This window comes from Rhinatrema bivittatum, chromosome 9 (assembly GCF_901001135.1).
Source record: "Rhinatrema bivittatum chromosome 9, aRhiBiv1.1, whole genome shotgun sequence".
In the NCBI taxonomy this organism is placed as follows: domain Eukaryota; kingdom Metazoa; phylum Chordata; class Amphibia; order Gymnophiona; family Rhinatrematidae; genus Rhinatrema; species Rhinatrema bivittatum.
The window spans coordinates 230651364-230665450 of record NC_042623.1 but is presented as its reverse complement, the minus strand read 5'-3'; the positions used below and the strand labels follow the sequence as shown (position 1 = coordinate 230665450).

General features: G+C 48.1%; 1 protein-coding gene and 1 long non-coding RNA gene across 6 annotated transcripts in view; one reads left to right on the top strand and one right to left on the bottom strand.

Moving 5' to 3' along the window:
• Positions 1–14087, bottom strand: part of LOC115098629 — an 87948-nt gene that overhangs the window by 22086 nt on the left and 51775 nt on the right. For both annotated transcript variants that reach the window (XR_003858563.1, XR_003858562.1), the window contains one exon: positions 9981–10120. This is a non-coding gene — a long non-coding RNA (uncharacterized LOC115098629). The remainder of the gene's footprint in view (positions 1–9980; positions 10121–14087) is intronic.
• TMEM44 (transmembrane protein 44) overlaps positions 1–14087 on the top strand; it is a 61812-nt gene that overhangs the window by 35388 nt on the left and 12337 nt on the right. The window lies entirely within an intron of this gene.

The window sequence follows — 14087 nt, the reverse complement described above, 5'->3', positions numbered from 1 at the left end:
AGATACAGAGAAGGGCTACCAAAATGATAAGGGGAATGGAACAGCTCCCCTATGAGGAAAGACTAAAGAGGTTCGGACTTTCAGCTTGGAGAAGAGATGGCTGAGGGGGGATATGATAGTGGTGTTTAAAATCATGAGAGGTCTAGAATGGGTAGATGTGAATCGGTTTTTTACTCTTCTGGATAATAGAAAAACTAGGGGGCACTCCATGAAGTTAGCATGTGGCACATTTAAAACTAATCGGAGAAAATTCTTTTTCACTCAATGCACAATTAAACTCTGGAATTTGTTGCCAGAAGATGTGGTTAGTGCAGTTAGTATAGCTGTGTTTAAAAAAGGATTGGAGAAGATCTTGGAGAAGAAGTCCATTACCTGCTATTAATTAAGTTGACTTAGATAATAACCACTGCTATTACTAGCAACAATAACATGGAATAGACTTAGTTTTTGGGTACTTGCCAGGTTCTTATGCCTGGATTGGCCACTGTTGGAAACAGGATGCTGGGCTTGATGGACTCTTGGTCTGACCGAGTATGGCAAGTTCTTATGTTCTTCTTCTTCTTCTTATTATTTTTTTTTTTTGAATGGCTTAACCTAACCAGCTCATAAAGTGAGTGCAATAGCAATGCTAAAATATAGTGACTATTACCCCAAGGAGAGAAAATCTCTTAATAAAAGCTTGTGTTGTCTTCCCATTGACACATTTTTTTTGGGCACTGTGCAACCAATTGCTCTTTAGGCAGCTCAGGGGGCGCACAGGTCCCAGCAGGCTCTGTAGTTGGGTGGCATGTCACCAGGAAGGGAGCCAGAGTACTCAGTAATCTTAAACAGTGGATAACAGAGCATTCCAATAAAAGATTACCTTCTTATTGGCAAATATAGCGCTATGTACTCTTGTGGAAGTCTAATCAATGTTGTAATTAAATGTAAAGACAATCTGAGCTAATGCCCAACAGTTTTATGCTAGCAGAATTTGGTGCCAATATTTCCTGTGTGGTAAAGCGACCGGACCAACTACACAGACACCTTCAGTTGAAGATGTTGCCCTTTCTTGTGTCATCCATGTTGGAATAATGTAATATAATTTTTAACTATTCTACCTTCCTCAAATTAGAATAAATATACTTGTAATGCATTTTTAGTGTAATGCCAGCCAGCTAGCAGTTAAGCCCTCTTCTGTGATGTATTCGTATGATGGGTGTCAGAGAGGATGGAATCAGAATACTACAAGGAAAGCTACTTATGTGGAAGTTTCTAGAAAGAGACAATGGGCAAGAAGAGTTTAGTGCAACTCCATAGCACTATACATGCAAAAAGGCTGGTGTTATGACCGTCGGTTGCAGACGACTGCAACTACTATTACTCACCTTGTGTGCTGCAACCCTCTCTCCTTTGGGGAGACTCGTGGCTGTGGCTAGCCACTTCCAATGCACATGGCTCCGTTCCAGGACTCTCCAGGGCAGCAAAGACGCTGCCAACCGCCATGTCTTTCCCGGGCCTTCCTAGGCACATGCGCGCACTACACGGCCCTCCTTTAAGGACGCCAGGGCGGGAACCTCAGGGGCGTCTCCTCTTGATGACATCACTAGCCATGGACTCTTAAGCACCATCAGGGCCTGGCTCTAATCGACTTGGCAACTAGTTCCTTCCTTGCTGAATCCTGCTGATCTCTCTAGGGACACTGGTTCCTGGTTCCTGTTCCTCCTGGCGTGAGACACTCTCGGGTACCCGCTCCTCGGGGACCCTGCTCCTGTCTCTGGCTATCCGCTCCTCGGAGGGCCCTGTGCCTCAGACGCTGTCTACCAGCTCCCCCTCTCCTCGGGGTTGCTCCCGGAACTACTCTTCTCGTGGAGACTCAACATTGGTGTACTCCGCTCTGTGGGCCATTGCCGTTCTACTCTACCTTGTGGAGACTCAGCGTGGTGTACCCCGCTCTGCGGACCTTTGCCTTACGACTCTGCTTCGTGGAGACCCAACTGAGGTGTACCCTGCCCTGCGGGCCATTGCCTTTCGCTTGTGACTGAGCCATGCCCCCCGCTCCTCGGGGTAGTGCGTTGTGTACCTTGTGACTGTGTCATGCTTTCCCGCTCCTTGGGGCAGCGCCTTGTGTATACTGTGACTACGCCTCACTCCATGCTCCTCAGGGCAGCGTCCTGCTTTATCTCAGAGACTGTACCACACTTCCCCACTCCTCGGGGTAGTGTCCTCTTGCATTGCCAGACCCCTGGGCTTCCCCGCTCTTCGGGTAAGCCTATGTCATTCCTTCCGTGCTGACTCTCTCTGTGGCTCCTTCCCTTGGGGTTACTCTCCGTACTCTGCTTGCATTCCCCGCTCCTCGGGGCCTGCTCAACACTTCACCACTTGGAGGACCTATTCTGGAAATCATATCCACACCCCAGTCTCCTGCTCTCTCTGTACTCTCTGGGCTGTGTCACCTATTGCTGCAGACCTCGCCTCCCAACAGTGAGGCTCAGTGGGGCTCTTCCCCATGGGCGGTACCATCTCTCACCTCGGGTCAAGGGCCCACTAACCTACGAATCCTAACAGATTGCCAAGTCCATGGACCCGGCAGAGGTCTCTGCTCTCCAGGCCATTCCTGGCCTGGCACAACAAATTTCTGAACAACAAAAATTCTTGGAGACTCTGGCAGTAGCCATAGATAACCTGAGTACTCGATTGGACTCCGCCTCGACATTTGCCAAACCTAATCCTGCTACACATACGCCGATCTTCCAGCCTACTGTGCCTTTGCTGGCACACCCATGTTTCTCAGGAGACCCTCTTTTGTGCAGGGGTTTCCTGAATCAGTGTAATATGCACTTTTGCTTACAACCAGCATACTTCCAGATGTGATCACCAAGACGACTTACATCCTGTCACTCCTGGACGGTAAGGCCATGGCCTGGGCATCACCACTCTGGGAGTGAGCTGACCCAGTTCTTCGAGATCTGCCTGGCTTTCTCGCCTTATCTTGCTCCGTCTTTGACGATCCTTGTCGAAGAACTATATCCGGGTCTTCCCTTCTACATCTCCAACAAGGCTCCAGGTCTTTGACCGACTACGTCATTGAGTTCAGGACTCTTTCGTCTGAAATTCACTGGAATTCGGACTGCCTATGTACTATCTTTCTCGAAGGCCTAAACCCACAGGTCAACGACGAGCTAGCGGCCTGGGAACTTCCTGGATTCCTTGATAGACCTTGCCGGTCGCATCGATCGCCGCTTTCGAGAACGTTCTCAAGAGGCTAGGGTGTCCAGAAGGATGGCACCGAGCTCACCCCGAATTCGACGTACGCACTCTCCCAAGCCCAACACTACTCAGAATAAAGAAGTGGAAGAGCCAATGCAGATGGGTCGAAGTAGGCTTTCTCCGAAAGAAAAACGCCATCACCAACAATCAGGTCTCTGCTTGTATTGTGGCGAACCCGGACATGCCATAGCTTCATGCCCCGTCTGTCCAGGAAACTCCCAGGCCTAGGTTCTGCCGGAGGACTGCTCCTAGGCCTGACTTCACCCTCTCCTCCATTAACCTTGCCAGTTTCCATCAAACTAGATGCTCAAGAGTTTCATACACTGGCTTTGGTAGACTCTGGGACCGGTGGGAATTGTATTCTGAGGCAACTTGTGGAACATCTCCAAATTCCCACCATCCACTCCCCAGTGCCCTTACTACTCTCCTCCATTCATGGCGAACCTCTACCAGGCGAGGTTACTCACTCCACAGCCCCTATCCAGTTCTGTACCAGCTCTCTACATGTAGAGACCATATCTTTTCTTGTATTGGATAAAGCAGTACACCCCGTGGTTCTGGGACTGCCGTGGTTAAAGCTGCATACCCCGCGGTTTGACTGGGTCACATTACAACTGTGACCCAGTCAAACTGTGAGAGTGATACCACTCTCACAGTCTCACCACTGTGAGAGTGGTGGATGCCTGGAATGCCCTTCTGGAGGAAGTGGTGAAGTCCAAAACTGCGAAGGACTTCAAAGGGGCGTGGGATAAACACTGTGGATCCATCAGGTCTAGAGGAAGCGTATAAAGAGGAGGCAGCAAAACACTGCACGGAGCGGCGGTAGCCACAGAGGCATTCACGGAGCGGGATGCCAGTGGTTGGTGTTCCACCTTCACGGAGCGGAAGGATGGAGGGCTGCCATCTCCAAATTAAAAAAAGAAAAAAAACAACAAAAAAACAGTGATGGGTTCATGGGCTATAGGTATTACCAATTATTAGGCTTATTCAATTACCAATTAGGCATTTCAATATTAGATGATAGTTAATGTGACCTTCAAGGCATACTTCACTTTCAATGCATATCCAGCATAGCTCTCTGCTACAACGGCAGGGGAGAAGAAAAACTAATACTTCACGCATATCTCTGCTTCAATGGCAGAGAGCTATGCTGCCGCTTAACCAACTAATCAAACTTAATATTTCACTTGGAAGCAGCTTCTTCACTGCTCTCTACATTAATGGTGGGGGTGAAAGGGAAATAGAACCTAAGGTTACTAAGAGCCAAGAGAAACAGATAAGTATGAGAAAAAAGAAGTGTGAAGCTTGCTGGGCAGACTGGATGGGCCGATTGGTCTTCTTCTGCCGTCATTTTCTATGTTTCTATGTTTCTAACTATCTCGATGGGGAAGCTCTTGCCACGACATGCTTGGAGGCTGTATCACCTGTGCCTTGCCTAACCACTTCTTCTTTTCCGGGCTTTCCACCGCTGTATTCCTCATACACGGACGTCTTCTACAAAAAGGCTGCGGACACCCTACCCCCACAACGCTCCTTTGACTATGCAATAAATTTGCTGCCCAACACGGCACCTCCTTGGGGTAGGATTTACCCATTGTCCTTGACTGAAACGCAAGCCATGTCGGAATATTATTGTGAAAATTTAGTCAAGGGCTTCATCCGGCCCTCCAAGTCTCCCGCTGGAGTGGGCTTTTTTCTTCGTGGGGAAGAAAGACTGCTCTCTCCGGCCGTGCACCAACTACCGTGGCTTAAACAAGATCACGCTGAAGGATCGCTACCCTTTACCTTTAATTTAATTTAATTTAATTTAATTTATCATACTATTACCATTCACAACTGTCATATTTATTCATTTGATTACCTATGTACCGTTTCATAGTCTTATTTTTTCACTTGCTATTCTAATGTATCAATAGGCTGAAATGTAAATATTGTGCTGTTCAATTTCTCCCCTTCCATCCCAAGTTTATTTTCCTTGTTTTTTGTAACTTTCCCTCTCCCTTTTTCTGATTCACTGTATTTAAAGTTCAAGGTTCTTATTGAAAATATTGTTTTTTACGTTACGTTATGCTTTACACTCCTTGTTATTTGTAAACCGGGTTGATGTGATGCCTATCATGAAACTCGGTATAACAAAAACAATAAATAAATAAATAATAATTTTGGAACTCTTTGACAGACTTCAGGGTGCTAAAATCTTCACCAAATTAGATCTTAGAGGGGCCTACAACTTGGTCCGAATCCACCAGGGCGATGAATGGAAAACTGCATTTAACACGCGTGATGGCCACTTTGGATACCTGGTGAAGCCGTTCGGCCTCTGTAACGTCCAGCGGTTTTTCAGAATATGATGAACGAGGTCTTCAGAGATATGCTCTACCGATGTGTCGTAGTATACCTGGATGACATCTTGTTTTTTTTCTCAAGACCTTCAGAGCCATCATCGGGACGTCTGCAGTGTTCTTCAGCATTTGCGGGACAACCAGTTGTATGCCAAGCTGGAGAAGTGCTCTTTTGAACAGGAGTCTGTTCCCTTCCTGGGCTATGTGGTCTCTAGCCAAGGCTTTTGGATGGATCCACAAAAATCCAAAAGTATCTGCGATTGGCCTCAACCCATAGGCCTCAAGGCCCTGCGGAGATTTCTTGGTTTCACCAATTACTACAGATCATTTATTCATCACTATTCTATGCTGACCGCCCCACTCACGGCCATGACTCGCAAGGGGGCCAATCCGTCTCAGTGGTCACCTGAGGCCATGACCGCCTCCCAGGACTTCAAGACCGCCTTCCTTCAGGAGCCATGCCTTCACCATCCAGACCCCCGACGACCCTTCATCGTCGAAGTCGATGCCTCTGATGTTGGCGTAGGAGGAGTACTCAGCCAGTATTTGGCCACCAATACCTTACACCCTTGCTCATTCTTCTCTAAACACTTTTCTCCAGCGAAACATAATTATGCAGTCGGGGATAATGAGTTTCTAGCAATTAAACTGGCTTTTGAGGAGTGGCATCCCTGCCTCGAGGGGATGCAGCATCAGATTACACTATATACCGACCACAAGAACCTCGAGTATTTGCACCGTGCTCAACGCCTAAATCATCGACGGCCCATTGGGCCCTTTTTTTTACTCTATTTAATTTCCCGTTACGATACCGTCCAGCCAATAAAAACTGCTGTGCCAATGCACTCTCCCGGTCCTTTGTCACTGAAGATGTCCCCGATGTTCCACGGCACATTATTGATCCAGCTAAAGTCCTCCTTTTTGCCACATTCACTGTGCCGCCTAGGAAAATGGTTGTTCCCCCGACAACTCTGACAAAAGATACTCCGCTTGGCTCACGACTCCTTAACAGCAGGCCACCCAGGACAGTCTAGAACCCTTTCCACTCTCCCAACGGTTCTATTGGTGGCCCACCATGAAGAAGGACACACAAGCTTATGTTGAGTCTTGCCCCTCATACGCTCATCATAAGCCTCCGGTGGGTCATCCTTGGGGTCTCCTGCAACCACTTCCAGTGCCCAGCAAGCTGTGGAAACTCATAGCCACAGATTTCATTGTGGATCTTCCTTCTTCAAGTGGCAATAATGCGATTTGGGTCACAGTGGACCGATTTTCGAAAATGGCTCACTTTGTGGCACTACCTGGTCTTCCCTCGGCTCTGGAGCTAGTGAATCTGTTCATCCACCATATATTCCTCCCTAGACATATTCTCTCTGATCGGGGAGTACAATTCCCCACCCGGTTTTGGAAATCCCTCTGCAAAAAGTTTGACATCACATTGGATCTCACTTCAGCTTACCATCCCCAATCCAATGGTCAGAAGGGAAAGAACAAAAAGGACCTTAAAACAGTTCCTTTGAGCCTATGTAAATTCACGGCAGAATGATTGGTCCAACCTTCTGCCATGGGCAGAGTTTGCTCTGAATTCCCACCAGTCCGCATCTACCGGGTTATCACCCTTCCAGGTGGTCTACGGATGCCAGCCGCTGCCTCCTCTCCCGCTCTCACTTTCAGTGCTATCCCCAGCGGCGCAGGAGTTGCATAGTTTCTGGGACAACATGAAACAACTCCTTCAGCAAGCCGCCCAAAGATCCAAAATGGTCTACGATGCCCATCATCGAGAAGTTCCGCAATTTAACCCAGGAGACAAAGTGTGGCTCAGTACTCACTTTATTTGTCTTAAACTGCCTTCGGCCAGCTTCGCCCCCAGATACATTGGGCTTTTTCCCTACTTCGCCGGCTAGGCCCAGTTAGCTACAGTCTCTGACTGCCTTCATCTCTTAAAATCCACAATGCTTTCCATATCTCGCTACAAAAACCTCTGGTACTATCCGACTTCTCAAAAAGACCACCTGAGCCCCAACCTCTGTCATCAGAGGCGGACATTACCTATCAAGTGCAAGATGTCTTGGACGTCAGAAAGCGTGGAAAGAGGTGGGAATATCTCCTCTCGTGGGAGGGCTTTGGGCCTGAAGAAAACAGCTGGGAGCCTGCGGCCAACATCCTTGACAAGGATCTAATCAGGCAGTTCCATGCCACACATCCTAGAAAACCCAAACCCCTGGGGGGCTTAAGAGAGGGGATACTGTTATGACCGTTGGTCGTAGATGGCTGCGACCGCTATTACTCATCTTGTATGCTGCTACCCTCTCTCCTTTGGGGAGACTCGCGGCTGTGGCTAGCCGCTTCCAATGTACATGGCTCCTTCGTTCCAGGACTCTCCAGAGCAGCGAGGACGCTGCCGACCGCCATGTCTCTCCCAGGCCTTCCTAGGCATGCGCGCGTGCTCCATAGCCCTCCTTTACGGACACCAGGGCGGGAACCTCAGGGGCATCTCCTCTTGATGACTTCACTAGCCCTGGACTCTTAAGCACCATCAGGGCCTGGCTCTAATTGACTTGGCAACGAGTTCCTTCCTTGCTGAATCCTGCTGATCTCTCTATGGACGCTGGTTCCTGGTTCCTGCTCCTCCTGGCGTGAGACACTCTCAGGTACCCGCTCCTCGGGGGCCCTGCTCCTGTCTCTGGCTTATCTGCTCCTTGGAGGGCCCTGCGCCTCAGGCGCTGTCTGCCAGCTCCCCCGCTCCTCGGGGTTGTTCCCAGAACTACTGTACTCATGGAGACTCAACATTGGTGTACCCCGCTCTGCGGACCTTTGCCTTACGACTCTGCTTCATGGAGACCCAACGGAGGTGTACCCCGCTCCGCGGGCCATTGCCTTTCACGTGACTGAGCCCCCCACTCCTCAGGGTAGCGCGTTCTGTACCTTGTGACTGTGTCGTGCTTCCCCGCTCCTCGGGGCAGCACCTTGTGTATTCTGTGACTACGCTTCGCTCCCCGCTCTTTGGGTTAGTGTCCTGCTTTATCTCAGAGACTGTACCGCACTTCCCCACTCCTCGGGGTAATGCCCTCTTGCATTGCCAGAGATCCCTGGGCTTCCCTGCTCCTCGGGTAAGCCTACGTCATTCCTTCCGTGCTGACTCTCTCTCTGTGACTCCGCCCCTTGGGGGTCGCTCTCTCAGCATTCCTCCATACTCTGCTTGCATTCCCCGCTCCTCGGGGCCTGCTCACCACTTCACCACTAGGAGGACCTATTCTGGCAATCGTATCCACACCCCAGTCTCCTGCTCTCTCTGTACTCTCTGGGCTGTGTCACCTATTGCTGCAGACCTCGCCTCCCAACAGTGAGGCTCAGTGAGGCTCCTCCCCTTGGGCGGTACCATCTCTCACCTCAGGCCAAGGGCCCACTAACCTATGAATCCTAACAGCTGACTTCTCTCTGATCCTGAGATCAAGACTAGATTTAGGCATAGGCAACATGAGCATGTACCTAGGGTGCTACATTCTGGGGCACCTTCAGAATGTAGCACCTGCTGTTTTATTTCAGGAGGAAAAACTCCACGCCCACCCCCAGTCTTCTGCCTATGGATGCCATAACCTTAAATCCAGCCCTGCCTGAGGGTTGTGGCACAGTCTTGAACAAAAAAAAAATTCCTTCAGAAAAGAGATATTCTGCTGACATCGTCTTGTGTGGTTTTTTGGTTGTATGCAGATCTTTTTTTGGGGAGATTGTGAGGTCAGTGATGGACATCGGTTTTGCCGATTCTGTAATTTTTAGGAAAAGAGTCATTGCTTCTGCAAAAACTGTGCTTGGATTAAATTCTAAACTCATGTTAGCAAGAACTGTGTTACATGTACAACAAAAAATTAGAAGCAATTTTACAATTTTGAAAGTCTAAATAATGTAGAACCTCAGATTTTGGAAGCAAGTTATTTCTATTTGCCACTCTCTTAACTTTTTTATAAGTTAAATCTTCCCAATCTGAGTGAAGGTGATATTATTATAGGAGTGTGCAGCCAAAAAAAGTTATGTTTGGTTCATTTTTGTTTCAGATGTTGTTTGAGACTTTCATTCCAAAAGTCTCATTCGTGTTCATTCATTTTTGTAAGTTATGCACATAAGTTGTACTTATGTGCATAAAATGTTTTATATGCACAAACCTCTGAGAACAAATTCAACATATGCACATCCTTAGCTGAGATACTCCTCTTCATCACTAGAGGGCAATCCATCCAAGTGATAGCTCTGAGTAACTGGCTCTGATATTTATTAACTCCAGGCTCTGGAGCAGAAGTGATTATCAGGAATATTTTTAAAGAAGTGCCCAGAATTTAATAGTGCCAGTGCTTACAATTTAAACATACTTCTTAACCATGCTAATATTCCTACTTGTGCTCTGATGCTTCCGAGTCCTTTTTTTGTAATCCTGATTCCATGCTGTTGGCATCTTTGAGCACCTTCAGTGAGAGACACATATGTGTATCATGGGGTGCGGGCTGCGGTGGTGCCGGTACATTGAGTTTGCTGAACTAGAAGTCGACAGGAGTAGGAGAAAACTGTTAGACCAAATGGGATTTGAACAGTACTACAGCTTTAACTGATTCTGGGTTTCCCATTCTCATTTCTGTCTGGGGCTCTCTAGTTCTCTGCCTGCTTCTAGACTTCTCAGTTTATTTTAATTAATATTCAATTTAAGCAGGACTGGGCACTCTAGCATTTTGTTTATCTTATACCGGGCATAGTTTTAATTGGAGTCTATATTTGTCAAGATTTTATGTATTTTTTTTTTCTAACATCTGTAATCTTGAATGCTAGTCAAGTTTATATGCAGCTCAAAGTTCCCAAATCAAACAGGTACTAAAAGAGTGGTACAGGGATGTGGGGTGGATATCAGGTATTTGTGCCATTGCAAATGTCACACTTCTGGATTTGGCACATGGCAGAATGTTGCAATATGCATGCCTTCTCTGCTAAATTTGCACCCTTGATTATTGGGTTGGTGGGTGCATTGGCATTGCTTTGCAGATGATTTGTGGTTGGTTGGGTGCACTGACACTGCCTTGCTGTGGATGTTCGGTTGATGGGTGTACTGGCAGTACTTTGTGTTTGATGTTGGGTGCACTGGCACAGCTTTGTAGATGATGATGGGTTGGTGAGTATACTGGTGCTGCTATGCCTTTGATGTTAGGTTGGTGGGTGCACTGGTACTATCTTACAGTGGATGTTGGGTTAATGAGTGTACTGGCACTGCCTTGCTGTGGATATTGGGTTGGTGGGTGCATTGGTACTGCCCTGCAGTAGATGTTGGGTTGATGGTGTACTGGCACTGCCTTGCTGTGGATATTGGGTTGGTGGGTGCACTGGCACTGCTTTGCAGATGACTTGCGGTTGGTGGGTGCACTGGCACTGCCTTGCTATGGACATTGGTTTGGTAGATGCATTGGTACTGCCTTGCAGTGAAAGTTGGGTTGATGGTGAACTGGCACTGCTGTGCCATTAGTGTTGGGTTAGTGGGTGCACTGGCACTGCCTTGCAGATGATTTGGAGTTGGTGGGTGTACTGATAACTGCCTAGAAGTGGATGTTGGTTTGATGGGTGTATTGGCACTGCTTTGCTGTTGATGTTGGGTACATGAGTGCACTAGTACTGCCTTGCAGTAGTGCAGTGCAGTAGTGATATGACCTGATTTGTGAGAGGATTCTCCTGCAATCTAATAATGATCACCATTGCCATCACAACGGTAACGGTACAGAGGTGTATTTTCAGTGCAGCCTCTTCCCCATCCCACCCCCTAAGCCACTCAGTCTCATCTGGGGCAGGAACAGTGAATGGAACATAGGAACGAAATCGTAGAACTTACAATCTTTTTAGACAGAAACATTGAGCTTTTCTAGCTATCTTATGACTGCTATTAATGCAGCTTGCTAGGCTCATGTGTGTAAGGTGCTTTTATATCCTCAGTTACTGATTCTCCTTTCCTGCTTAGTGTGGTTTTGGGAAATATGTGCTAATCAGAGGGGAGGGTACTGGATCTTCATTTGGGTGACGGCAGAACTGTTCTCCTCCCTTGTCTTCTTATTCCACAGCAAGAGTTTTGGAGGCCTTAAGCCCAGAAGAGATGTGGGATTTTTCTCGGTCCTAGGTCTGAGAATGGAGATTGTAGACGTCTGTGAGTTTTTACTTCAGGCCCCCTCATTTGCAGTTCTCGCTGAGGTGTTCCAGTGTTCTTGCAGTGTTACTTTTGGGTTCTACAATACTACAAAGAGATAAAGGGCTGGAGAGGAAAGGAAGGGCTGTGGGGTCACTCCTAGTGGTTGTTGGAAAAAGTCTGCCTGTAGTATTTCTGCATTTCTTTCCCATTTCCTGGTTTATTCTAGCACTCGGCTCTACAGTGCTAGAATAAACCAGAAGAGGCTCCACCGATGCTGTGAGCAGGCAAGGTCCAGACAGGCGATGAATCACTGCCTCCTTACCGTGCATACCTACAGGTAAGAGGCATCTTTTGCAAGGCTCCTTTGGTACTGTCACCCTCCCCCCACATAAAGGTAGCTTGTTTGAAGATCTGAGCAGCACTTGCAAATGCAAGGATTTAGAATTATTTTTAGCCCTCCCCTCTGGTCCTCTCGTCATCATTTCTGGACATCTAGCAATGCTTTGCCTTAGGACAGCAGAGCAGAGTTTGCTGCAGATGGTCCGGGTACCTGGTAGCAGTGACCATGTGAGCACTGCACCAGCTGTCCCTGCTCATGAGCTCGGCTCTCCAGAGCACCGGCGGGAGCAGGGAAGATGGAGGGAACACAAAGGTGAGAACTTGGATTGGAATGGTGTGCGTTCTGAGTGAGGAAGGGATGAAGAAAGCTGAAGAGTTAGGGTTCCGTGTTTTGCCCCTGTGCTGCACGTACACAATTCTGTTATTGGTAGATTAGCCCGCTGCTCTCTTTCTGAAATTGTGTTATATGGTAGGCTCGATTGATTACCCTTATCTGCTGACAAATAGCTAACAAGCTATTTGTCAGCTAACAAGCTGGTGCTGCCCGCTCTTGGGCTTTCAGCATTGATGACGATTTCTGTAGATGGAGATGGGATATCAGGATAGATCTGCCACACCTACATGCAGAGGGTAGGTTGAATATTTCAGCAGTATTTGAGCATTTCTACTGCTTACTTGGTCAAGAAAACACTGCATGAGTGCATAGATCTGATATTTTATCAAGCAGTACTGTGTACGTGAGACATCCCAGAGAATGCTCAGATAGGAAGAAGATTCGTGTCTGATCCTATCCTAAACCCCTTTTTGCCCAGCACCCTAATTTTTAAAGTCCCCATTTCACTGCTGCCTGTAAATATGCTTCCTGTTGATTTTTTTAATTATTGATTTCCAGGGGTGGGAAGTTGAGGGGGGTTGTTATTATGAGGTTTTGAAAATCAGAGCAGTACAACCTTGAGCCCCACAGGAAGGGATGTTGGGCCCCAAAACACAGCTTGTCAGCAGTCTGATGAGGGAGGGCGTGTAGACATGTTGGCTTAGTCTCCATTTTAGAGTGATATTCATTGACAGGAGGGACATTGGTAGAGGTGGGCTAATAATCACTTTGGTTTTTCGAAACATTGTGTAAGATTACCTGCTCCTCAAAGCCCTGGGCATATTTATTTGATCAAACATTTCTGGAGAGACCAAACTCATCCTTCTTGAAGATGCTGAGCAGTCTCAGAATGTTCCTTGTTGTTCCTTCAATGTGTGAGCTGTGAGGAACCAGACCCAGAAGGGTAATCTGGTAAACTCTCCATGAGCGGTTCATGTGTAGGCCAGCGCAGCTCTCACACTGAGTCCATGTGTCCAAAGTAAGGTATGTGTACTCCACACTCCCCGAGCTGGGGCTCCTTCACACTGGCTGAGATGCGCACGTGTGTGTGTGTTTGTGCTGGGCGAGCTGTGCGTGTGTCCTTCACACAGGATGAGATGCGTGTGTGTGTGTGTGTTTGTGCTGGGCGAGCTGTGCGTGTGTCCTTCACACAGGATGAGATGCGTGTGTGTGTGTGTGTTTGTGCTGGGCGAGCTGTGCGTGTGTCCTTCACACAGGATGAGATGCGTGTGTGTGTGTGTGTTTGTGCTGGGCGAGCTGTGCGTGTGTCCTTCACACAGGATGAGATGCGTGTGTGTGTGTTTGTGCTGGGCGAGCTGTGCGTGTGTCCTTCACACTGGCTGAGATGCGCACGTGTGTGTGTGTTTGTGCTGGGCGAGCTGTGCATGTGTCCTTCACACAGGATGAGATGCGTGTGTGTGTGTGTGTTTGTGCTGGGCGAGCTGTGTGTGTGTCCTTCACACAGGATGAGATGCGTGTGTGTGTGTGTGTTTGTGCTGGGCGAGCTGTGTGTGTGTCCTTCACCCAGGATGAGATGCGTGTGTGTGTGTTTGTGCTGGGCGAGCTGTGCGTGTGTCCTTCACACAGGATGAGATGTGTGTGTGTGTGTTTGTGCTGGGCGAGCTGTGCATGT